Genomic DNA, 27,353 nt, shown 5'->3' with positions numbered 1-27,353 from the left:
GACAGCACAGGATCAGGTCCTCATGCACAGCCTTTCATGAACCCAGTCCCTCTTTTCATCCTGATTAGGGGATAAAGGAAATGGGTTTCCTGGCTGGTCTCATCCTCGTAAACATTCTGCCTGCTTTGCAGAACCGCCACCCTAGTTCAGTTCAATTTGCTGGACCTGCAGTTGGTTGAAAACAGCAGGTCCTTTGTCCGTGAATAGAGCTGTAGTCGGGGGGGCAGACATTTATAAAAATGCTGGTGGGCCTCATGCCCCGTGCCAGCTGGTGCTGTTAGTGCTCTTTTATGTGACTCTTGAAATTCACTATAATCAATCCTTAAAGTAAAGCCAGGGCATAAAGAGTAATCAAATTCAGTTCTTTGGAATGCTTAGTAGTCATGGCTTTTAAACGTGGGTGTTTGCCCCCCTGAAAGTAGACAACTTCTGAGAAGCTGAGAAAAACAGGTTGTTCTTGAAAATGTATTAGAGATACTTTTGCAAAGAATCATTTGGGTTCTTTTCCAGTAGTTTTATTTTTATGAAGAACAACTATCTGTGAGCTGAAGGACAGGTGTCTGAGTCCATTCCAGCTGCTGTAACAAAATAGCACAGACTGGGTGACTTATAAACCACAGAAATTTATTTCTCACAGTTCTGGAGGCTGGAAGTCTAAGTTCAGGGTGCCAGCCTGTCTGGGTGAGGCCCCTTTCGGGTTGCAGACCTCTCACTGTATCCTCACATAGTGGACGAGGGGCGAGGATCTCTCGGGGGTCTCTTTTATAAGGGCACTGATCCAATTCATGAGGGCTCCACCCTCGTGAGCTAAGCACCTCCCAAAGGCCTCACCTCCTAATATCATCACCTTGGGCATTAGGATTTCAACATATGAATTTGGGGGGACACAGTCAGACCATTGCCACATGGATAGCTGGAACCCAGCCTTTATGTGAATCCTGCATCATGATCTGAGTTATGATTTTGATAAAAAGAAACACTTCTACTAAAAGTCCCTGGTTGATCCATGGAAATTCTACACCTACTCAAAATTTTAATTATAAAGATTGTACAGCAGCGTGGAAAAATATCTGGGAATTCATGATTAGAAAAGGCCAACTCCAGCTGCTTCTGCCTTATAATCACCACCGTATGTATATGGACAAGATGTGGAAGGGATCTCTTCAACTAAAAATATTTGCTAAGTGTGGGTAATGAATGGTGTTCAGTTTTCTCTTTTTCTTTTTAAATTTTGTGTGCTGTAAAAAATAATAAAACGTTTAAAAATAAAAGAACTGTGGTTGGGTATGTCTGCTGGCCACCCATCATTCTTGTTGTCAGGGTCTAGGCCAGTTTTCCCAGGTGGGCCTGAGCTTCCCATTTGCTACCATAGAGAGTGGTGTGGAAGGCTGCAAGCTGCTAAGAGCTGGTACAGTGACGGTAAAGGTGCTGAAACCAACTTAGAGTTTGGCATAGGGGTGGGTTAACCATGACCTGTGATTCAAGTCTGGTCCACCACCGCTTTGTTTATCCGCCTAGGAGTTAGGCTGTGTTCATTGTTTGCTATAGCTGCCGGTGTCAGAGGCTAAATTTCCTCTGATGATCTTGTTTTTGTCTTCCCTGTTGTCTTGGATTTCCCTAGAGACTCCTTTATAAGTAGCATCTGAGCCTTGCAGGTCTTTTGAGCTGTAATCCCCTGTTATTGTGCAGGAGCCCTATTGATGTGGTGGCAAGATGTGGGGGGAGGCTAAGCACCCTTTTGTCCTATGGTTAGGTCTGAGTCCTTGGTGAGTCTCTATCATTGTAGATTTAAGAGCCTTTTAATTTCTTTTTCTGGGGCTGGCCCGGTGGTACAGCGGTTAAGTTTGCACATTCCACTCCAGCGGCCCAGGGTTCGCCTCTTCCGATCCTGGGTGCGGACCTATGCACTGCTTGGCAAGCCATGCTGTGGTAGGTGTCCCACATATAAAGTAGAGGAAGATGGGCACAGATGTTAGCTTGGGGCGAATCTTCCTTAAAAAAAAAGAGGAGGATTGGCAGCAGACGTTAGCTCAGGGCTAATCTTCCTCAAAATAAATAAATAAATAAATAATAATTTCTTTTTCCGTTTACATTCTTTGCTCATTTTTCTGTCGGGTTGATTAACTTTTGCAGTTGTTCTTTATAAATTTAGGGAAATTAGCTTCCCATTAGTTACAAATATGTTTCCCATTTGTCTTCTGACTTTGTTTATGGTCTTTTTTTCCATGCAGAAAATGAAAAAAAAAGAATAAATTTGGCTATATAAAACTCTTCACAAGTGCTTTTCATAAGTTTTTTCACCCCTTAGGTAAGACAGGAAGCTAGAATGGGCTAGAGTTGAGTATTTCCCTTCCCCCAGGTCAGTCAGGCTCTGATAAAACCCCAGGAGTTAGGCTCTGGTAAAACAGTTTCCTTTGAGGGCAGGTCTTGGTAGGAAGAACAGAACAGTCTGGGTGTATTTCAAAAAGGTTACTTTTCCTTCCCCCTGCTAGAAAGATGACTGGATTTTCCTCCAGTCTTCACAGTGAGAACCTGATGGGGCTCCTGGAGATAAACTCAGGAAAGTGTGAGGGCCCCTCAAGGCCAGGCCCCCAGGAGTTTTTAATCACTCAAGCTAAGCTGAGCTCAGTTTCTACTGATTAGAAATTAAAGAATAATTAGCCAATTTCCCTTTAAGTATTTCTACCCGATGTTGGCTCCTGCAGTGTTTCTGCTCCCAGTAAGATGTGATTCTCTGTCTCTGACCATTTCTCCGGTTTTGGTGGTTTCAGTTTGCTCTGTGACCTCAGTTCTCTAATGGACTTAAAAAGAGTTGTTGATTTTCATTTGTTCAGCTTTTTTCTTTTTGTGAGGATGGGAGTGACAACTTCCAAGCTTTTTACATGTCAAACCAGAAACCAAAGTTCACCATGGTTTTTTGTACAGCCTATGAGCTAAGAATGGTTTTTATATTATTAAATGGTTGAAAAAAAATCAAAAAAGAATACTATTTTGTGACGTGTCGAAATTATATCAAAATCAAATTTCAGCATTTAGAAATAAAATTCTTTTGGAACATAGCCATTCTCATTCATTTAGGTGTTGTCTCTGACAGAATTGAGTGGTTGTGACAGAGACTGTATGGCCAGCCAAGCCTAAAATGTTCACCATCTGGGCCTTTACAGGAAAAGTTTGCTGACCCCTGGATTAGCACCCTCTGGACACAGGTCCTGGTGAAGTTCAGATCCTTTTTGACACTGTACTTGAGTTGAAAATCAAAATTGAGCACCTATCAAGTGCTGATGAGGATCGTCACATTCAGAGATGAGTGAAGACATAGTTCTTCCCCCAAGGGGCTTAGAGGCTTGTGAGGAATCCTTGGAGGGTCAACCAAATAAGCATTTACTGGACTGGTTCAGAATGAAAGATGTTGGAGTTAGTCTTGGGCAAGAGAAAGTCATTGGAGCTCAGGCTGTTTGGTAGAACAGGACATATTTGATGATGGGCCAAGGGCTGGATCTTCTTAGGAGTGTCAAGGTCAGGAGGACATTGGTGTGCCGTGCTTTCTGACTCAGCAACAATCCTTAACTGTTATGGACACTGAGCGACTGCTGTGGCCACCTCAGTACTCTAATGCCACTTTCAAATATGCATAACTGTGTTCAATGTGATTTTCAGTTCTTAAGTTACTAAAAAGTACACTGCTTTGGGGAAGGGAGTGGGCTCATTTTTCAAAAGGTATTCAAAGCAGACCACCCACCTAATCTCAGGAATTAATGGCCAATGATTGGGGAGAATTTCCTAAACATACATAAACAGGTAGAAATGCCTGAACATTTCTGGGTTGGTCTTAACTCTGTTGATAGTGTTTGCCACTCTCTCTGTCCTTTGAAGTCGGCTTTGGATTTCATGTAGAAAAGAAGCTAAACCACAAACTGTAGAGCTCATGCATATCCTATCATACAGAGTGGAGCTATTATGATCTCCATGGAGAATAGGAACTTTAGAATTCTTGGCCATGACCTGTTGTATACTCAGTCCTTATTCTTATGTGCAACAGCTGTAAGATCTCAGAAAGGCTTCCTTATCTTAGGTGAGTTGATGCTGAGGAGGGTCTGTGCTGGGCTTATATATGATGGATGCAGGCAATAAGGAGTTATACAATCTGGATTTCCTTGTTCATTAGAGTCAACTTCCCTGAGGCCCAGAGTCTTTAGGAAAGTGAGGTGACCACACTAGCCTCTTGGGGCCCCTTTGGAGGTCATAATATTAAGGTTGGCTTAGGTCGTGATTGATTAGTGGCTTTGAGTCTTTCTGGCTGTGTCCTCAAACTGCAACCCTGATTGCACACTGTGCTGTGGTTTGGCATGGAAACAAGAGTATATTCCCTTGCCGCTTTCTTATATTCTTTCTCGAGGTGATTGTGAAATCACCCCGGAGGTCTTGTAAGTGGGCCATCAACAGATTGCATTGCATGTTAATGGAGTTGGAGAAATAATGAAACAAATGACCCATGCAGAAGTGACACAAAGAAAGAACCTGTTCTTGACTGTCTTGCAGCTTTCATGGACTTTAGACTTGACGAGGACCTCCAACTCAATGCAAAGATCATTTTAATGAAAGCTGTGTCTTATTATCTTCATCCAGGCCCTTCTTGAATATGTCCAGATGTGGGGAACTCGTGCCCTAACTCAGCCCATGTGCATTAGGGTTCACTGATGATTGTATTAGTTAGGGATCGGCCAGGAAGGAAGGGCACTCCCACTAGAATGTTATGGTTGGAATAGTGGAAAGCTTTTTACAGGAGAAGAGAAGAGTGTTAGGCTGATGAAACTAGAGATGGACTCTAGAGACATCTTGGGTGATTAGGAATGCTTTCATAAATTAAAACTGAATGCTTGGACTTCCTAGTTTTGCCTTCCCTGGAACCACAAAATGAATCAGTTCTTTCTTCTTTGTGAGCTTTCAAATATTTAAACACAGCTTCCATGTCTGGCCACTTGGCCTACTCGAGGCAGCCTCCTGGCCTAGGAGTCCTGGCTCTGAGTTACCTTCCCCCTCCAATAGAACCCTCCTGGATCTCTCCCTGCTGACTCTTTTTCTTTAGCCTCCTTGATTATGTAGCCGTTCCACCTCACCCTGCTTCAGTCTCCAAAGATCCCCTTAATAGGTCCCCATGCTGACCTTGGCAGCTGTGGACCTATTACCTAGGATCATGTAGGAATGCAGTCCTGTCAGTAGAAAACAGGTTTGGGAACCTGATAGATCTGTTTTGCTACCATCTCTCCCACTGAGTAAAAGTGTGACCTGGAGAAAGTGCCTTAGCCTTTTGAAATGTTAGTGTAAGGATTATGGACTAATACCTGGCACCTATGCCCTAGCCCAATGCCTGGCATGTGAGTAGGCACTCAATAACTGATAGCTGTGGCGTTGTCATCATTAGTGTTATCTCAATTCTGACATCCCGCAGGAAAGGGACATGTGCTTAGAGACCTTTACTCCATCCTATTGCCCATGAAGAAAAAGGTAAGATTTCTCTTGTCCTGGAAAAGACAACTTGAAGGTGTGGCCTGACTGCATAGGCAGGCAAAAAGTAGACCTTAGAACTTCAATTTCTTTTTCCCGCAGGCATTAGATTTCAATCTCAGTGCTTGGCCACTGGGAATGTAGCTGTTGATTTTCTCTTATTTTTTACCTAAAGTCTTAGGCTGATTGTCTTGAGGGAAATAAAAGCCCCATTATTCCAAGCTAGGGAATTGGACAGAATGTGAATTCCATCCAGGTCAGCTATTAGAGAACCCTAAAGGTAGAGGTGATTCTTCTCTGGGGCTTTACTCAGAGTGCCAGTTCAACTTGCTCAACTGCATTGGGCAAAGATGGTTTTCATAGTGTTACTCTGGCTAAATGCCTTGGTATTTCAGGCTCTCCAAATTTTGTCTTTAGCCTACTTTTCCAGCTTTATCTGCCTTTGCTCTCTTATACTCACCTTCTGCCTCTTCAGATAAGGTTCACTTACTGTCCCCAAAGTCTGCCCTGTGAATAAGCACCTCTGAAATTTTCCTCCATCATTAAAGTGGGTGTCCCATACCAACTAAATCCATGTTTATCACCTTATCCATCCATCTATCCACATCCATCTATCCATCCATTGAACAAATTAATATTTGTCTGTTCTGTCTTTGTTCTACTCCAGGCACTAGGGATAGACATGTGAACAAGACCAAATTCCTGGCCTCATGGAGTTTATGTTCTAGTGAAAGAAACAGAAAACAAACACATACATAGATACTTTAATGCCAGAAGTGTTAAGTATTGTGTTGAAAACTAAAGCAAAGCAAGGATATAGAAGATGTTGGGGGTGAGAGGGTAGAGAATGATTATGTTAGATAAGTTCGTTGTGGATCTCAGAGTCTTAATGATTTGGAAGATCATGTAATTCGGAATACCACCCAATTTAGGGATGTCTTTGATAGCACCTCTGAAAGAGGACTAGCCATAGAGAGAATACATCATTGCTCTTAAGAGCATGGGCCATGGAGTTGGATTAACCTGGATTTGAATTCCAGCTCAACCACTTGTTACCACTTGCTACCATCTCAGAGATGTGATTTTTAAGTGACATATATTTAATATTTATTTAAAATTATATATAATGTAAGTATACATATGTACGTGTGTGCATATATAGATATGTCTATATAGAGATAGATTTTTTTTTTTTTTGCTAACCCCAGTGTTTCTGGAAACTCTAACTTAGCTAAGTTGCCAGATCTGAAATCAAATTGAATCTTTCATTACCTTTTTGTCTAATGAACCAAGTAAACCTGCTCTTCTATTGGGCTTAGGTTTTGTTAATTATCTCTTTCAATTTGACGTTCTTCTCTCCCTCTGTATGTCACTTTTAATGAGGCAGTGTTTTGGGGAGGTTTATAGGCAAGAAAAAAACAAGACCATCACCAACAATAGCTCACAGGTTATGATGTCAAGATTCCCTAAAACATTTTTTTTTTTTTGGTGAGGAAGATTGGCCCTGCGCTAACGTCTGTTGTCAATCTTCCTCTTTTTGTTTGAGGAAGATTGTCACTGAGCTAATATCTGTGCCAATCTTCCTCTATTTTTTGTATGTGGGATGTCACCTCAGCATGACTTGATGAGCAGTGTGTAGGTCTGTGCCCAGGATCCGAACCCACAAACCCCAGGTTGCCAAAGTGGAGTGTGCAAACAACCACGACACCATGGGGCCAACCCCCCTAAAACATTTTAAATGACATGGTTAGCTGTGTGCTGAGTTGCAACATTTGTGGTTAACTCCTTTAAGCTAGAGCAAGGTGAACAAATGAGAATAGGTTGGAAAAGCTACCTGATCATAATGGCTGACATTTATCAGGCACCCATTGTATACAGACACTGTACTCAACCCTTACATGATTTTTCTCTTCCTATTGGTTATGATTATTATTATTATGACTATAATTATTCTCTGACTATGATTTTCTTCCCACTATTGTTATCCCCATGTTACAGAAAAAGAAATAGAAGCTCATGCAGGTTAAGTGGGTAGCTCAAGATGATATAACTAATAAGTGATGGATCTGGGGGGTTGAGAACTTTTTTTTTAATAAAATATTTCATTGCCCCACAAGGGAAGAAAGCTTTAACCATGAGCCAAATGCATAAGGGAAAAGAAAAACTTGGGCCAGCTACAAGACCAGACATTGTCTTCCAGTGCCAACAACAATATTGTCACCACTGCGGTAGAGACACGATTGTGGGTCAGACTTCTTGGGCATAAAATCTAGCTTTTCAGATTTAGTTTGTATGGATATCTGAAGGGGCTGTAAAAAAAGAATTGGAAATAGATACGTATAAGAAGTGACTTGAAGGGCTTCATTAAACCTTCCTGTCCCAAATTATCTCCTTTACCCAGAGGTCACATCTGAAATTCTTTCCTTCGTGACTAATAGCCTTGCACAGTTTTTCTAGGTGTCATCATAATGTGGGCAATACATTCATAGCGTATCAGACTTCATCGAAATTCAGAGTGTGTCTTTTCACATCCCTTCCCTCTATTTCCTACCCTGAGATAACCTAGTGTCCTCACTTGACCTTTGCGTATATGCTGAGACTCACTGCATTGTCCCCTCCATCAGAACTTCTCCGTTCTGTAACTCTGTCCCTCACTCTCATTCTCTAAAGCTGACAGTGAGTGATAATGGGTCAGGTATTAGATGGAATCCCTTAGCCATAAATAATATGATTCCTCTCCTCTTGGGAAACAGTGCTGTAATATTTAAGCAGCAGACTGATTTTGTGAGTGTTCAACATCTGAATTTTAGGATATTAGATTGGGGGGAATGGCTGAAGGAAGAGAGCAGACTTCTTTTAAATTCGCCAGGAGCCTTTCCACATTCTTAAATCACAATTCCCTTTGCTTATGCGTAAAGCTGGGTCTGCTTGTAAAATGGAAGCCAGCCCTTCATTTTCCACCCGACACCCCATGACAGATGGAAATGTCCCTTCCGCTTCTCGTTCTTATCTCTCAGCGTCCTTCTTCTCTGAACAAATGAGCATTCGTGACCCTTAGTGAGTCAATTCCATTTAAACAGAAGGCCAGATACACCCCAGTGTATTCAATTATTTTATAATCAATTCCCTTTTCTGCAGCATCTTCCTTCCAAGGGTCAGAGAGCACTTTACAAACTGTATTGGCAACATTATCACAAGTTGGAGCACAGTGACGGGCATCCGAGGACAGTGATTTAGGAGAGAGTGAATATGAAATGACAAATTTGATTTTAATCAATGAACGATAAGTGCTTTGTGTGTTACCTACATAAGGCGACACCTAGAGAAACCAGCTCAACAAATACATCACTAATGAAGAAATTTCAGGCAAGACAGTTGGTGTTGGGGCCTAGCAAGTCATTTCACGTTGCAGACACTTAGTAAATCTCTATTGAATGATTAACTGTATAAATGTATTAATTCAAAATGTTTGTTGAACTCCAGCTATGTGCCAGACACTGGGCTCAGCCCTGGGGATGCAGAGGTTTGGGGATGCTGTTGTAGGATGCAGTGGTGAGTGAATATACCGTGGTGCATGCCTTCAGGAAGCTTGTGTGAACGCATGTGAGCCAAATGATCGTAATAAAGATGAGTAGGAGACACAAGAGAATAAGCACAGTGAAGATGAAATCTATAGATAGGAGAGGTTACCAACTGGCATGTTTATAATAACCCGCTCAGAGTTTGAAAAGTAAATTTTCTGTCGTGTCAATATTGAAAATTTGGGAGATGTCACACGCCTGCACATGCACGCACACACATGCTCATACACACCCCTCAGATTCTAACCTTCTTTTGAGTAGCTCAAATCTGGTAACAGTAGCCCCTAATTCCCATTGTAACGACTAGTGGAAGCTGAGTAGCCTTTTAGTTAGGGCAGTGTGTCTCCAATTAGCCACAGCTTTGCACCCCCACCCCATGCGCAATACAGACACATTCACTTATACACAAGTGACCCTCTTTGGCATATATGCTTCCTTGCCACTCCGAGCATTTAAGTTTGAAAATGGTGCTGTAGAGTGTAGTGGGGAATGAAGAAGGGAGGTGTCAATCCTATTTTGAGAGGTGTCAGAGAGGAAGTGGCTCTTGAGAGTTGTTAAAAGCTGAAATGGTAGTTAGATGGAAATTGGTGGATGGGCAGTCCGTGCAGAGGGGATAGCAAAGGAAAGGCGTGCAAACGCGTGAACAATTAGGGGAACTGTGAGGTTTTGCTTGAAACATAGTGTTGCAGAAGGGATTGGGGAGATAGGGGAAGGCCGGATCATAGGGGACCTTGCTTGGAAAACTAAAGGATTTGTATACATACACAGCCTCTTTCTCTTTGCAACACCCTCTACCCAAAGACACTAGTACAATGAATTGAAATTCTAAACATGAGTTAAAGACAAAGCCACTTAGTTACTTAGACCAGAACCCTGAGCGCATCCTTGATTCTGTCTCTACCCCTTCGTGAATTTATTATTACGCCCTGCCAATTCCGCCTTCTAAATATTCCTCCAGTTCCACTCCTTTCCATCGTCATCTCACACCACTCTCTCTTGTTCACTGCATTCCTTCCAAGCCTTTCCACAGTTCCTAGATGTGTTTCTTTTCATCTCAGGGCTTCCCAAATGCTATGTCTCTGCCTAGATCTTAATTTCCTTATGGCAAGCTCTTGCCCACACTTCAGGTCCCAACTTGCTTGTCACTACTCAGCTACCTTTCCCTGAGCTGGCCCTACTCCCTATTTCTTCTTGCACAAGATTAAATCTCCCTATATATGTTCTCAAAATGTTCTTATGCTTCTCCATCATAGAACATAGAACATTTTAATTGCATATATAATTATCTGCTCAATGGCTCTCACCATCATTCAATTTGTAAGCTCCAACAGACCGGGAGTAGGTTGTGTCTGTCTTGCCCATTGCACCACCTGCCCCAACCCCAAGCAGGTAGCACAGTGACTGCCATACTGTAGCCGTCACATTATCACTGTAGAGTAATACTTATAAAAATAACTATGAAAAAATGTTTTACATAGTAATAATACTGTGGAGTAATAATTACTGCCATGTTATTACTGAGGAGTAATAACAGAATGACTGGCTGTGTGAACAAAGGGACCTTATTTATTCATTCATTCAAGCAGTACATGTTGGAGGCCATTTTGTGCACAGTATTGTTGTAGGAGCTAGGACTAGAGCGGTCTCTGCCTTCGTGGAGTGTGCAACGATGAACTCGTAAGTGAAGGAGGCAGGAAAGGCTGAAAAGGAAGCAAGGAAGGAAAGATGGAAAGAAAGAGGAAAGAATTATTAACTTTAATTTGTCTCCAGTAGAGAATGCTGGCCTTGAAAGATCAAATGAGCTTTCTTAATGCTTCTTAAATGTTATAAACCAATGTTACCACAATTTAAAAAAAATTAATTAATTAAAATCCTTCTTAATAATGAAAATAATCATGTATATGATTGATTTAATTGAAAAATGGAAAGTGGAAATTTCTGTGTACATCCCATGATTGCTAGAGATTTATAAAGTGAAAACTCTCAAACTTAGAAAGATCCATGTAATGGCTTTGATACAAAGACTTGGACAGTCCGTTCACCCAAAGAAGAAACAGAATCTACACTCATGAGGAGTTAGGTAAGTTGACAAACAGGCACTTGAGCAGACAGGGATTCCAACACCAGCACAGACCTTTTCATACTAATGCGTCAGGCCAACCCAAGTGTTGCAGCTGCTGAGCCATACCTCACTGCCTTTCAGCAGGAAAGTAAAGATGAGAAAGATGTTTGGCTCCCAACTTCCCCTAAGTCTGTTTCAGTTTTGTTCTTTGTAAACCTTTATCAACATTTTTTCACAAGACTTTCATAATAACCAAAAAACTCAACAGTCAACCACAAGAGAAGGCTTCTTCACAGCGTACAGACAACCGCAAGATGCTACAAGAGAAGCAGAATTAAATGTGCCAGGGGACACATAGAGGGGCTGGTGTGGTTTATGTAGGGTATGATGATGATCCAACTCCTAGACCTGAAAAAATCAATAAATGTCAGTAGTCGTAAAAAAAAAGATTTGGCTTCTCAGTAAACAGTCTGGTCAACTGCTAGCATGCAATGAAAGGAATAATTTAAGACTTAGCCTCGGTTACAACTAGATTCTGCAAACATGCACAGAAGAAGAAGAATGCTTCTCCTTTCTCTTTTACTTCCTCCTGCAACCAGTGGACTGTTGAAGGTTTGCCCTAGCAATTAATTTAAAAAGTTGGGGAAAACAGGTCATTGGAAGAACTTGCTAGAAATAGGCTCTCACCCAGACCTCCTCAGTAATCCCTGGAAGGCTGTCCTCTAAATTTTTTTCGGACTCTCCTCTGATTCAGAGTTTGAAAAATCAGGCAAACTAGAAGATTATTATTATAATCAGTGTTTGAAATAAAATTTTGTATTACTTATGTTGATATCATTAGTAAAATAGCTAGCCTTTATTATTTCCTTGCGGGGTGCCAGGCACTGTACTACCCATTACGTATATAATTACTAACAATAACAAAATCACTACAAGGTTGGTAGTAATATTTCTATTCTTTTTAGAAAAGGAAATTGAGGCCTGGAGAGATGCAAATGTCTTAAAGTCCCACAGCTATGAAGTTGCATGGCTGGAGACTTAAATGCTTGAGTCTGTGTGGCTCTCAAGACAGCTGTTTCTACCACACTGGGCTTAAGAAAACCAGAGCACTGCCCTGTGTGATGAAACAAGGATATGTCCTTAGCACCATTCTAGTCTTTTGCTGGGCACTGAAGTATTAATGACATTACCACTGGAAGAAATTTTCATATTTTATTTTCCTTTCAATTCAAAAACTAACATGTTTCTTCTTCTCTGGGTGGCTCTGAAGTGGTCCTGTGGCCCCCGAGGCAGGAATTTTACTTGTCCAGACAGCAAATGACTTCACCATCCCCCTTCCTCTCTGGTCTTTACAATTCCTGCATGGGCCAGATGCTTCAGAAAACAGATCCTTTGTATTGAATTTCCAGCCCACGGAAGGATGAGGACTGAATTTTTTGTGTTCCGTCATCTCTATTTGTGTGGATAGATATATTTTTAGAGCAAGTTAAAAGAGAGAGGGAAAAAACCCAGTCCCAAACAAACAACTCCATGATCTAATACAGAGAATGCAGGAGTCTTCCCGTTCAGTAGCATGCACAGGATGTCAGCTGTTGCCACAACAGAGCTTGTTAGCATAGTCAGAGTGTAATTTATCTGAGGGAACGGCTGATTGCAGAGGAGAAAGGGGAGTGAAAGGTTTCTGTTAATTAGAGAAACCAGCGGTTATTCTCTGGCAGGCCTCAAACAGTTAAACTCTGGCAAACAAGTCCATTCAAACAGAAAGTGCCTAGTAAAGTGTGAAATGTGTTTCTTGTGGGGAAAACATAGAGGGAGGAAAAAGGAAAAATAATCACTTTTTATCTCTCCACCCAGAGACAACCATGTGTAAAAATTGGTATACTGTTCTGGATCATTCTGTTTGTATGTATACATATGTGGGCATGGGTATGCCTATATATATTTTTAAACAAAAATAGGGCCATACTTCATATTTTGTATTTTCACCTGCCTTTTTTACTTGAAAAAACACAATGAACATCTTTCTCTGGTTAAAAAAAAAAAGAAAAATATTTTGCATGATTAGTTTTCATTGCTTCAGAGTATTCCTTGAATGAATATACAACAGTTGTTGGCTATATATAATGCTTTCTACTTACCTATTACAATTTGGGTTGGCATCCTTGTAGCTGGGTCTTTATTCAATACTTACTAATTTCCTTAGGATAAATTAGCAAAAGTGACATTAATGGGCTAAAAGCTGTGCACATATTCAAGATTACATTGCCCTCAGAAAAGTCTATGGTCTGAATCTAGGAAATGCCATTTCTCTAATCTTCACTAACACTGAGCATCCGTGACACTGAGTAATAAAAAGAAAATCATCCTTTTAAAAGCTAGCTATTTATTCATTTTGCTTGATATCCTGACAAATGGCAAAATTTATCTTAAGCCTGCAACATTTATTTAGGAAAATACCTGCTCGACTTTTCTAGTTGTGAAAGGCTGGACTAGGGGTTGGCAAACTTTTTCTGTAAGGGATCAGATAGTAAAAATTTTAGGCTTTGTGGGCCATAAGGTCTCTGTTGCAACTACTCAACTCCATGGTAGCCCAAAAGAAGCCATAGATGATGGGTGTGACTGTGTTCCAACAAAACGTTATTTATAGACCCACGGGGATTTCATCCATGGGCCTGTGGTTTGCCAACCCTTGAGCTAGACTCTTGGGCATGGTCTTTAAGGGTAAGACTGAGACAAAGACAGAGCAATAGTTTCCTGCATGATGGAGTAACTTGGGAAACTCTTGGTAGGAGGAAGCAAAGGTTTCGGGGAGGTGGGAGAGGATTCTGGGGCAAGAGAAGTCCAGTGTCATGGCAGCTAGCAAACATTAAGGAGAAGCTTCCCAGAGAATAATTATCTATGGTGTGTGTGACTGAATAAAATTGGCTGAGGAATTTCATCACGTCTAAGATAATTTTAACTTGTTTCCTGTTTTGCTCCAAATAAGAGTCCTCCTCCGTCTTTCTGGAGGCTTCAGTAAGATTTTGCTACATTTGCTTCACTATGGTAGTGTGCTTTGGAGGAATGAGAGAGAGAGAGGTGGTTCCATGGGTAGAGTAGGTGGAAAGAAGTGAGCATGGGCAAGGGGCACCGTGGTAAATGAGGTGTTTGAGAATTAAGTTGGGAGAAGGAATGAGACAATTGTGACAGGAGAACATAATTCCACTTCTCCTCCAGAATCTTCAGAAGTCCTGGAGGAATGCTGGACTTCTTGCAGTCTGTGGGATGGAGCTGTATCCGGCTGGGTGCTGGAAGGAAATAGATGGAATGCTGGAGCAGAGGCGTGGGCAGAGTTAAGGGAACCAGCAAAGATGGGGATGGGCTCAGGGACTAGCAACTGCAGGGGGCCATCAGCAACCCAGGCTTGGGGAGGTAGGGGAGAGAGTCCTGTGACTAGGGCTGATGACAGCTGGAGCCGTGGAAGAAGGCCCCGCTGCTAGCACTTGTAGCTGTGTACAGAGAAGATCAGAGTGGACATCTAGGTGGATGGGCTGTTAAAATAATCACTCAGACCTCTTTCTTCCCATCTTTGTTTTCCTGCCTGTGTCCCCAGTGGCCGGACCAAATCTAAGTCAGAGGACAACGAGACTGGGCAAAGGAAACCACAGATGCAGTCTCCCAGGACACCAAGAAGGGCAGAGTGGGTCTGAAGACAAGCAGTTATAATGGAGAATAACCAGCCATTTTATTTGGATAATAAAAGAAAGGATATCATCGGAAAGATGGAAGGCTGGGGATATTGGGTTTAAAAAAATCTGCCAAATTATTTAATGAAAAATGATACCATATTGCTTTAATTCTATGTTTGTTTGTTTTCTAACATGGCAACAATGCTCGGTGCTTTGGATGTAGGAAGAGGGGATAGCAGATACTTATGTGATTTGCATTGACTGCTTGCTCTTGCTTTGGCTTTAGGAGGCTAAAATATGCCCCAAATTAATCTATGTGAGGCAACTTTTCAAAGTTTCCTTTGTCCAGGAAAAGCTCTATCAGCACTGAAAAATAATAATAAAATATTAAAATAAAAGGAATAAATTATGCCCATGGAGTTCCTCTGCCATTATAGGAATATGTTATATTTACCGGTAAAAAATTGACTTCTTGCCGCATCAAACATATTAAGAGTAACTGAAAAGTTTAGCTTTGTATCTGAGGGACTGGGAATGACCCATCCTCCCCAGAAGAGTCAGCCTCCAGGGCTGGTTGAGGGGCCAAGACAAATGACATTTCATAGTCATCTTCTTGAGGAGCTCAAGGAATCCGCGCATCTTTCTATTGCCGGGAATTGCCTTGCTTGATGCACCTTCTTCCAAGGGTTGATGTAGTCAGCTTCTTTTCTTAATGAAACCGGAAATAAAGGAGATGAAGACATGAATTTCCCCAGCACATTAGCTTCTTGCAAGAGGGATACCCTGACCAAAAAAAAAAAAAAAAAAAAAACATGACATTTTCTTGTATTGGGTCCCGTGGTGTAACAGTTGTGTGTTTTGTGCCTTAGTCTGACACACACAAGTTTAGGGACAGAGTTAGGTTATTCCAGCACCACCTGCCAACATAATTATGATAACACCCACAAAAGCCCCTCCCCTCCAAAAGCACCTCAGTCACTAGACTTCTTGCTGTTTAATGTTTTATTCACACGTTACAACGGGGTCTTACCTAATCAGGAGATAGAGAATTACTACTTGTACCTTTGCTGCAAATCAAACTCCATTCGATTTTCAACTTCCTTCACTGATGCACAGCCCCTTAAACACAGACCTTTGCATGACCCTGCACTCAGCTTTCTGTTAATATGGGCTGATTATACCTGCTTGCATTACAGATGTCAGTAACAAGAGTGATGCTGGCCAGGTATCAGGAACATCGATCAAGAAACCAAGGAAAGGATGTTGAGTGTGTTTTTGTAATTACCTCTGTGTTACGTGCAATTTCCAGGCTCCAAGTGATAATGAAACACAGTCAGACACTTGGTGTCATTTTAAGATCCGTGTCCTTTGAAGATTAAGCTTCATTGAGATTGCCCTCACATACTTTGTCCCTACTGATCAGAGGTTTCCTTGCAGTACAATTGAGCAGAAAGACCCATAAAGAACAATTTCTGCTTCTATCGTATAGTTACTGACTTAGAACCCAAAAGAGCAAATTGCCAACTCCTTATCTTCTTTAATACTTACAAGAGAAAATCAAATCTATTAATTTATGTTAGGGTTATATTAATGGAATGACCAGAAAGCCAGCAGGCAAGTAAGAACATTTTAGACTTTACCTATCTTCCAAGAACAGCTGCAATTTTGATAGCTATCCTTAAGGAAGAATAGCTCTATTGTCCAGACATCTGCTTGTAGAATTTTCTAACCTTCTGTTTAGGAGTTCTGTTGTCCTAAGGACTTGAATGTGCCTAAGAATTACTTTAGTGGCTTTCATACATAATACAAGGTAGGATGCTTTGAGAAATTTCTCAGCAGCAATTTTGACCTTTCAGGATTTTTGCCTTGTATTTTAGAACAAAATGCCAGCCTCCACCATTTGTATAAGATGAGCTTTCATCCTTGTTCAGCAGAGTAATTCTGTCACCTGGTTGTGCGTACACTTCAGGGTCTCTAGTACCCTGCTAAGTGACTATTGATTGTTCTCGTATTCTGTCTGGGCTGCTATAACAAAATACTGTAAACTGAGTGGCTTATAAACAGCAAACATTTATTTCTCACAGTTCTAGAGGCTGGGAAGTCCAAGATGAAGGCGCTGGCACATTCTGTGTCTATGAACATCTTGGTTCGTGGAAGGTTGTGTTTTCACTGTGTCCTCACATGGCAGAAGGGACATGGGGGCTTTCTTGGGGCCTCTTTGATAACAGCACTAATCCCATTCATGAGGACAGAGTACCCCCCAAAGCCCCCACGTCCTGATACCATCACCCTGGGGGTTAAAATTTCGACACATGAATTTTGAGGGGACACAAATATTCAGTCTGTAACAACTGTAAAAACAAACAAAAGACTTTCTAATCATTTCACTTTAAACCACTTTATTTATAGCATCTTCTGATCATAAACACGTAATAGGTATAATGTCAGGGACGAGGGACTAAAAGAACAAGACAGATTATTTGCTCTGCTGAATTTTGTGCCTACTTTGGGGGGTGTCTTTGGCATACAGCCTCCCTGCTTCCTCTGTGCCTTCCTGTGACTGTGAAGGATGGTTCAGCATCCTCTCTCAGCAGTCATCGTCTTTTCCCTAAATGCATTGCTTGCACACAGCCCCTTTGCTGATCCTCTGCAGGGCCTCCGTGGGGCCTCTAGCGTTCCTGTAGTTTATCCCCACTTCACTTTACATTTCTTTTGAATGTCTTATTTTTACACGCTTTGGAAATCTCTATACATTCTCTCTTCCCAATCATGTTAAAAACTGTGAATCGAGACTTGGCGTAGAGCTGATCCCTGGGCATTGCTAGTGGCTTTACTTGTCCCCCACCCCCACCCCCAAGGGGTGAGTTGATCTGTCCTCCTCTTTCCATTTTGCGAGAGCTCCACGAGAACCCTGGCTTGGTTTTCAGAAATTCATGCTGTGTTTGGGGCCTCCTCTGACTTTTGTGTAGGATTTCCCATCTAAAAATATCTATCAGTCTGATAATTTCCAAAAAGAGGAAGGAAATTTCTTACTCGGAGAGGCAAATTCATTATTCCAGTCTATGAGGGGATCATTTGAAGCTGCTGAAAGGAATAGCTTAATGTAATGCCACCCATGTGGCTTGAAATGGTTAACAAATATCCTAAAGGTGGCGAACTTTTACCCCCAACTGTAGGAGGAATCTTGGTCTAGGAGTCAGACATCTAGGGCAGGGATGCTTACGGAATGTTCCATCCTGTCAGTCAATTCCTCTGCCTTCTCTAGGAAAATAAATGCCCTGGGCTGAATCTGATACTTTCAGTTGGAAGCATCCTCCAGAACGGGTGAACCAGTCACCTCCCCCACTAACTTATCCCTTACTCAATAACCCTGGTTTGGTACATTTTTCCTTATATCTCATGAAAATCCTTTTTATTGCTTTTCAAACCAATCCAATACAATGCCCGTGAGAAGTAGGAAAATGTCTTTTAAAGGCACAGTTTTCTACCTCAAAATGCTTTCCTGTAAGCCAGGGGCCATAAATTGGCAGGCATTGTTTGGCTTGGCTTGCAGAGGGCTTGTGTTTTGTTTTTCATTTTTTTAATTTAAATAGCTTCGATTCTGTTCTCTTGTTTTGACAGGCCCTATCATTTCCTATCCACCTGCCTGTTCTACCGGCGCAGCCCCTGTGGACATTTGCGTTGTGACTCTTGACTTAAACTCTTACTTTCTCAACTCTTTTCATAAAAGACATGATTTAAATGGTCACCTCTGCATCTCCTATACATACCCTACTTCAGGCCTGACCCTAGGATATTTTTGGAGAACGAGGAGTTAATATGATGCATTTTTCTCCCATATAGTTCAGTAAAATGCGATAATGTTTGCCAATTTCCATGGTGTAAATACTCCCACCGTGGCTGATTCCAGGCTACCAAGGCAAAATCATCAATACTGATTGGGAAGATGTGCAGATAATTGGTTGGGGAAGCCAGCTCCCAGGACACCACTAATTGTTGCCGTCATCACACGTATGATCTCTTTCTGGTTTATTTCCTCAGATATGAGCTAATCAGATGAAGACGACATCTGATATGGCAATAGACAGAATAAAATGCCCAGAGAAGGACCTGGCCCCGTAACCGAGTGGTTGGGTTCGCGCGCTCCGCTTCAGGCGGCCCAGTGTTTCGTTGGTTCGAATCCTGGGCGTGGACATGGCACTGCTTGTCGAGCCACGCTGAGGTAGCGTCCCACATGCCACAACTAGAAGGACCCACAACAAAGAATATACAACTATGTACTGGGGGGCTTTGGGGAGAGAAAGGAAAAAATAAAATCTTTAAAAAAAAATGCCCAGAGAAAATATGAAATACATTTCTCTGCTAAACTTTAGAAATTATATAAAAGAGAAGATTGGCATTTTTTAAAGGGCCAAATAGTAAATATTATAGGCTCGTAGGTCACATACAGTCTTTATCACATACTCCTCCTTCTTAGCATCCAGGCCGTACAAATCCAGGCCAAGAGCCACACTGGCTCAGGGGCGATAGTTTGTAGACCCCTGATATAGAAGAATAAAAGTGGAGAAGATGCACAGATTCATATTTTTAAAAATTCGGAGGGGGTAAAATACCATACTTCTAACCATATTTATCTGAGTACCAAGGCATAGAACATGAATCAAAGGTACCTAGAGATTTTTAATACAAGGAAATAAAATCAATGAGTAGTTGCCACCAAGACTTCGTAGACTTGGACATAAGCCTGGACTATGGTCATGCAAGGATAATGCCTTATCCAAAAGGAGAAGAGCTAAGAGAAGTGGAGGTGGATACACTGAACACCAAGAAGAGGCGTCCTTGTGTGCTTGATGTTAGAGTGTGAACAGAAGGCTGATGTGATGTTCTTGTGCCTGGTGATTAAGAGCATGAGCTGTGGGTTCAAATCCTTGCTCCCCCACTATCTAGAAGACTGTGGTATAACCAGTCTTCAACTCTCTGGACCTCAGTTTCCACGTCTGTAAAATAGCAGTAATAATTGCAACCACTTCATAGCGCTGCTGTGAAGATTAAGTGAGTACCTAGATTTAAAGTGCTTAAAATGTGTCTGGCACATGGTAAATGCTCCATACTGTTAGTTATTGTCGTTGTGACTATTATTATGGTTTGACTGCAAAATCCAATAAAGGGAGGGGTTGATGCCTTCCTGAGAGATCACTCTGTAGAAGAAAGATGTGGAGGTGATGGGAGGACCTGGACTCGGGTGCTTTACTCTATATAAAATGTGAAATATGGCATGTGCCAAGTTCTTGACCATGACAGCTTTATGACTTAGAAGGTAGAGAAAGCGATCAGAGCAGCAGCCGCCATGAACTCCATCTTGTCTTCCGCCATACTGATAAGTGTTACAGCACTTCCCTTCCCTTTCCACTCTCCTCATGTCACTAAAGTGAAAGAATCCATTATCTTCCCTGTGGCAAACACAGATCATAGAGATTTTTTTGTAGAAAGGAAGCAGACATCTGCTTTGCTGTTAAATTTCTTTCAAGACCATTGACTGATTTCCCCTGGGTCTGGCTTGGTTACTCCGGGAATATGGGTTCATGCCTGAGTGTATCATTTTCACTCATGCAGCCCCAGCTCTTCCTTAACTTTGCAATTTTGAATAAGTCACCCGGCATTTAGGATCCTCCACTTCCTCACCAATGAAATAGGAGTAATAGCAACACTTCCCCATCTGGGCAGACGGCAAAAATTTGAAGAAGAATTGGAAAATACTCTACAAGCCAAGTGCTTTGTAAATATTTAATACCTAGTAGTTGAGGTACATGTCAGGAGAGTGGGGAACCCAACATTAATCTTTTTGTTATGACAGCTCTTTAAATGTGTTTAATTTTCCAATCCAAACACGGGGGACCCTGAAGTTTTCCGACCCTTTCGCCTTTTCTTATATTTCTTCTTTCCCCATGCCCAAATATTTCCCACCCAACATCAAATAACAGTTCATTCTAATTCCTCTATAAAAGGTGATTTCAGCTTATTCGGAGTCCAATGTGCTGCTCCCCATCTTGACTTCCTAAATGTTTGTGCAGAAAAACTTAGGCTTCATTGAGAAATTCCCTTTTTTGACAGCAGTACCCTTTTGTATTAGAACCGGACTGAATGCCTTTGTCCCAGAACAGCCCCCACTGTTGGAAGTCCTCTCCTTTTAGGCTAGCTTATTTCCACCGATAGGCTACTGTAATGTCCCTTCCACCTCATAACCCTCCTGGGTGCTTGTAACTAATGAGGTCCTGTCCGCACTGCTGGAGCAAGCTTCACTCACTGAGGATAGCAGGGGTATTGGTGAACTGGGAGGCAGAGAGATGATTTTTAAAATACATTTAATAATGCATACGGATCTTTCCAGATTAACTCTGGTCTTTCTCTTGAATCTCCAAGAGCTTTTCAGTCAACCCTTGTCCGGGCACAGTTTCACAAGGGCTCTCTGCCACACTCTGAAGATAGCTTTTGCTTCTATTGTTCGTTGCTATGCCCATGTCACACCCACCTCAGCTGCCAGACAGAAGAACAATTCTTAGGAACAGTCATTTGTTTTGCAGTTTTAGTTTATTCCTAAATTGCAGAAATGGTTGATGAGTGAGGTCTTCTGGTGACTTTTTAGTGGAACAGAATGGGGCATAGATTCAGGAATTCTTGAGGCTGCCACGTGTTTGGCAAAAAAAAAGAAAAATACAATAAAACCTTATACTTTTTCTCTTAAACTTAATGGTGATGCACGCAGTTATCTGAGCTAGATAGCTTATATTTGTATTGACTTTGCAATTTGCGTAGGGCTTTGGTGTACCTGTTCTTCTCAGCTTTCGAGTTCTATTTTTGAGGGTTTTGGTTGACGATGTGCAGTGATGGCTTTAGAGGACAGAGGTGGGATGAATGATTGGGAGTCATCTGGGGAAACATTTCTGTTACATTTAAGAAGGAAGGAAGGAAAGAGTGTATGGAGGGAGGGGATGAGAGAAGTCCGTCATTTAGCCTCTCTAAGACTTGCTTACCTTATCTGAAACATGAAGATAATAACAACCTTTATCCTGCTTGTCTCATAAGGCCTTAGATTACCTGCAGTAGACTCTACATGAAAGTCCTACTTCATCCGAAAAGGGCTTTAGAAGTTCTCGTGGGTGGTGTTGTTTAGATTGTTATGATTCATGAAAAGTTGGTCCACCTAAAATCGTTTCCTTCACTGGCCTCCTGCCCTGTGAAGTTCCCACTTTCAGGGGTAACAGAGTAACTCCATAGCACTCATGAGCACATCAGCTGTTGATGATGGATTGGCCTAGCCACTTACACGCTATCTTCTAGGGAGACGTGGTAGGGACGAAAAATGGAATTACACATTATGATAAGTGAGAAGGGGTTGATAAAAGTTCTGAACTGGAGAATAACAGGGAGGAAATGAGAAGTGCATTGCAAGGCTAGGTGGAGAGCATGCTAAAGCAGACTTCAGGAAGACAGGCCTTGACAGAGCTGGCCCTGGATCTGCCCTCAGCCATAAAAGTCAGCTGCTGCTCTGTTCCCCTAAGCGACTTCAGAACTCTAGTGTGCCCGAAACCTCTGGATATTGCTTGTGGTTAGGTCTTTCTGAGCTTGTTTTGGTTTTCATTTCTTCTGTCAAAAATTGCTGGTTTAAGGACCGGCCCAGTGGCGCAACGGTTAAGTTTGCACGTTCCGCTTCAGCGGCCCGGGGTTTGCCGGTTTGGATCCCAGGTATGGACAGACCTCTGTACGGCTTATCAAGCCATGCTGTGGCAGGCATCCCACATATAAACTAGAGGAAGATGGGCATGGATGTTAGCTCAGGGCCAGTCTTCCTCAGCAAAAAGAGAAGGATTGGAGGCAGATGTTAGCTCAGGGCTAATCTTCCTCAAAAAAAAAAATTGCTAGTTTATAGGATTTAATGTCAGGTTTGGACACAAATTATCTTTCCTTCCCCTTTTAGAAAGCATCAGAGGAGTGTATACACTATACAAATCATGAGATTTGTTTAAACTGAGAACAAATTTATAGCTAACTAACATTTCTTTGGTGCTTCATAGTTAACAAAGTATTTCGGGAAGTAGGTACTCTGTGGAGTAAGTATCCAAGTATTTTTGCGAAAATGAAGGTAATGATATATACCTTCAAAGATTGAAGGTATATATATATATATATATACCTTACAAGATTGATAGGATTAAATGAGACATTTGTAAAGAACTTTGCATAGCCTCCTGACATACAGAAAACACTTATTTCTAATGCCCCTAGTGTGTGGATGAAGAAACAAATTCAGAGAGGTTGCTTGATATGTTCAAAGTCACAGGACAAGTCGAAGGTGGATCCATCATTCCGACTGCCACCCTACCGTGGTAACACGTCAACGATAGTCAAACCATTTGACGTTTAAGTTTGAATTCCTTGTTACAAACTGTTGCGAAAGAGAGAGACAGAGAGAAGAAAAGAGAGAAGGGAGAGAAAAGGGGAGGGAAGGGGAGGGTTGAGGAGGGGAGGGATAGAAAGAGGAGAAGAGGGGAGGGAAGGGCAGGGGAGGGGAGGGAAGGGGAGGGGAGGGGAAAGGACAGGGTGCTGTGGTCTGAATGTTTGTGTCCCCCCACCAAAATTCACATGAAACCTTAATGCCCAATGTGATTGTATTAGGAGGTGGGGCCTCCGGGAGATGCTCAGGTAATGAGGGTGCGGCCCTCATGAGTGAGATTAACACTCTTATAAAAGAGACCCCCAAAGCCCCCTAGCTCCTTCTATCGTGTGAGGATACAAGATGTCTGTGACCCTGGAAGAGGGCCCTCACCTACCCGTGCTCTCACCCTCATCTCAGACTTTCAGCCTCCAGAACCGTGAGAAATAAATTTCTGTTGTTATAAACTGCCCGGTCTGTGGTATTTTGTTATAGCAGTCTGAAGGAAGACAGAGACATTTAAACACGTTGACTTGTTAAGACACAGGTGAGAGATAATGAGTACCTCACCCAGGTGTGGTTAGGATATCATGTAAAAAATATGTGTGTATGTGGCTTAGGTATGGTAATGTAATCAGAAGGGCTTATGGGAATGAAGTGCATTTAATTTTCCTCCAGCTTCTGTCTTCTAGAGCCTCCATGTTTTAGCCCTGCCACATCAGCTCTTGCATATTAATCGGCGGTTGGCATGGCAATCCCTGGGGGGCCCAGGGTGAGGGAGAGGGCCTGGAATGAAATCCAAGCTGGTTCAGCTGAAGGTGTTTGTGAAGCCTTTTTATATCTGCTTCGCTCCCTGACCTCCCAAAATACATCATGGAAATGTTATTTCCAGTCACAGAAGTTTCTGTCTCGAGCAAAACCAGCCCTTGATAGAACTCTGAGGGAAGCAGATTCGTGGTCATTGGCTCCCAGCTTTTCTTGATGGGCCCTCTACCAGACTTTCAGCATCTTCTCTGCCATATGCCTGCTGCAGCGCCTTATACTTATCTGAGGTCTCTTCAGAATATCAACTTTTGTCCTGGGCCTCAGCTGTCATATTTCCAATTCCCCATGATCCACCGGTCTGAGGGCTGCCTTCGTAAGAACATAGTTAATAATAAAAATCCTTGGGGGAATGTCATGAACCACCTTTAGAACTGCCTGAACCAGTTTCTTCCTGCCTCCTCCCGGTTCTTCGTCCATCCTAGGAGAATCCCAGGAAGACTCATTTGTTCCCTTGAGTATTAGTTTGCTAGGAGCTTCCATAACAAAATACCACAGACTGGACGGCTTAAACAACAGAAATTTGTTTTCTCTTGGTTCTAGGCTAGAATTCTAAGATCAAGATGTCAGCAGGTTTGGTTTCTGCTGAGGCCTCTTTCCTTGGCTTCAGACATTGCAGATGGCCACTTTCTCGCTGTGTCCTCCTATAGTCTTTCTGCTGTGCGCACGCAACCTGGTGTCTCTTTCTGTGTGTCCTAATCTCCTCTTCTTTTTTTATTTTTTTCCTGTTGAGGAAGATTTGCCCTAAGCTAACACCTGTTGCCAATCCTCCTCTTTTTTTGCTTCAGGAAGATTGTCCCTGAGCTAACATCTGTGCCAATCTTCCTCTATTTCTATGTGGGTCACTGTCACAGCGTGGCTGACAAGTAGTGTAGGTCTGCACCTGGGATCCGAACCCATGAACCAAGGCCACCGAAGTGGAGCATGCTGAAATTAACCACTACGCCACAAGGCCGGCCTCCTGCTATCCTCTTCTTATAGGGACACTAGTCAGATTGAATTAGGGCCCACCCTAACAGCCTCATTTTAATTTCATCATCTCTTGAATGGCCCTGTCTCCAAATACAGTTTCATTCTGAGGTATTAGGGGTTAGGGCTTCAACATATAAATTTTGAGGGGGACACAATTCAGCCCATAACACCTCAGCCATTAAATCTTCAAGCTTTGCTGCCTCAGTTTTCTGTTCTGTTGGTGTCTTGTGGCCTCACCTCACCCTAGGGGTTGTGTGGTGGAGATCTCTTGTCTTGTCCTCCAGCCCCTCTCCTATGCTCTGGCTCCTGCAAAGCTTTGCTGACTTCCAGGCTGACTCTGGAGTCTGTGGAACCTTTGCTCCATTGACCTCATGTGGTCAACATGGCTCCCGCCACTGCTGGATTGGGCTGTGGTCCCCTTCCACCAGAGTAACAATTCTTTCTTAAGACATGAAATGGGCAGACTTGCATTTTCTTTCTTAGATATTCTCAAGTATTTTGACTGCTTTTCCTGACTCACTCTTTCTATTTTCTATATTCTCCCTCTTAGAACTTCACAAGTTCTCTATGAGCAGGGTTGAAAAATAATTGGGATGTGTTTAGTTCCAGAGCTTCCTTGTCAACTTACAGCCAGTCAGCCTAAAATCATCTGGAAACTCTCAGAATCACTATGCTAGGGGGCTCTTTTCTCCTCCAAGATTTCCTAGACAGTTGAAAGGTAGCCATTCAGTCTAGGGCTGGCCACAATGCCCAAATGCTCCAGTCATGCTCTCTCTTTGGACGTTCCACCAACTTGTATTAGAGCCTGCAGCATAGGGTTTCATCCCTCTGGCTCTGGGGTAAATCCTCGTTTGAACCCCAGAATTTCCACCTGCTCATTAGATAACCTAAGGAGTATTGTTTCCCAAAGGTCTCAGCTTCTTCATCTATAAAGTGGTGATAATGGGAGTACCTATTTCTTAGCTTTGCTGTCAGGCATTAAATAAGACATAAAGCCTAGCACATGGTAAGCACTCAATAAATAATAGCTTTCATGACTATTATGCAAATAAAACAGCGACAGTCTTTGAACTTCTTAAGTTATAAGCTTCCTTCCTCTTCTTTGTGCTCTTGTCTTATTTTTATTCAACAAAATATTTATTGAATATCTGGTATGCTCGAAGCACTGTGCTAAGGTCTTTACATTCATCGATCTTGTTTCGTTCCTCATGCTAAGCCTTGAGGTGGGTATTATTACTAACAAAACTTTACATCCTGGGGATATTGCCTTGAACAAGGCAGATATCATACGCTCCTGCCAGAGCTTCCAATAGAGTGGCAAAGTCAGATGTTAAACTAGTCATTACAATAAAGTAATCACACCAGCCTACTCCTCCTTGAGGCAATGCCTACTTCTACATAGTGATTACTGCATCCTGGAGTTTGAATAGAGTTTGCCTTACTGTTGCTAAGTGCTGCATGTTGTGAAATTATATCACCAACCTCTTGCATCCCTTAGGGATCTTATCAATGAAAACCCTGAAAACTTAGATATGGAAGAGAATGGAAAGGGTGTGCTTATTTGTATTTGTTAGGTTAGAGCTGATTATTTGATGTTACCTAGTCAACAAGAGACACAGACCCATGTTCCATTCCTTCTTTCAGAAGGGACCAAGAGCTTGGAATTCCCAGCCAGCATCCTTCCAGAAGGTAGTTGATGAAAGAGAAAAGTTACTTGGTTGGGTTGGGTTGGGAGTTTAGAACAGATCTATTGCTTGGGGGTCCAGAGTCACTGGGCCCCACAACTTCATGGAGTTGTATGCTGAACACGGAACTAATGTTTTAGGGAGAAAAATGATACAGATGCCTGTGCACGTACCACCAATTGCCAGCCACAGATAACTTTCCTAGTCCTCAATTAAAAACCACAGCCAGATTTTTAACATGGATAGGAACTCTTATGCATACAAAATGATCCCTCAGGTATGATGACTCAGTCCAGGAAGAGAAAGGAACAGGCCACTCCAGGATTCTGAAATAAATTATTGTGTTTTCTTTACCACTTTGTGAGTACTTCTCAGAGATGATACCTGTCTACTTCATACTTTGCATATATATAGTTTTACTCCTAGTCAGGGCCTGTTGGATAAAATTAGTTTTCTCTTTACTTCTGTCATGTTTGTCGCATAGACTCACATTATCGATATTGCCTAATAGCTATGGTTCTAACTGCCCCTTGCAGTGGAAGTGTTTTACCCCAAAATATAAACTCCTGAAAGCAGAAGCAGACTTATTGGTTGGCTTATGCCTATGTTAGCTGCCGTGCCCTTTCT

At 42.1% G+C, this 27,353-nt stretch overlaps 1 protein-coding gene and 1 long non-coding RNA gene across 2 annotated transcripts in view; both read left to right on the top strand.

Moving 5' to 3' along the window:
- LOC139039924 (uncharacterized) overlaps positions 1 to 14,866 on the top strand; it is a 53,214-nt gene extending 38,348 nt beyond the window's left edge. Inside the window, exons 2-3 of the long non-coding RNA XR_011493324.1 lie at positions 8,989 to 9,057; positions 14,741 to 14,866. This is a non-coding gene — a long non-coding RNA (uncharacterized lncRNA). The remainder of the gene's footprint in view (positions 1 to 8,988; positions 9,058 to 14,740) is intronic.
- Positions 1 to 27,353, top strand: part of SNTB1 (syntrophin beta 1) — a 226,486-nt gene that overhangs the window by 39,471 nt on the left and 159,662 nt on the right. The gene's annotated exons all lie outside the window — the stretch shown is intronic.

This window comes from Equus asinus, chromosome 12 (genome assembly GCF_041296235.1).
Source record: "Equus asinus isolate D_3611 breed Donkey chromosome 12, EquAss-T2T_v2, whole genome shotgun sequence".
NCBI lineage: Eukaryota > Metazoa > Chordata > Mammalia > Perissodactyla > Equidae > Equus > Equus asinus.
This window is presented reverse-complemented; position numbering and strand designations above follow the sequence as displayed.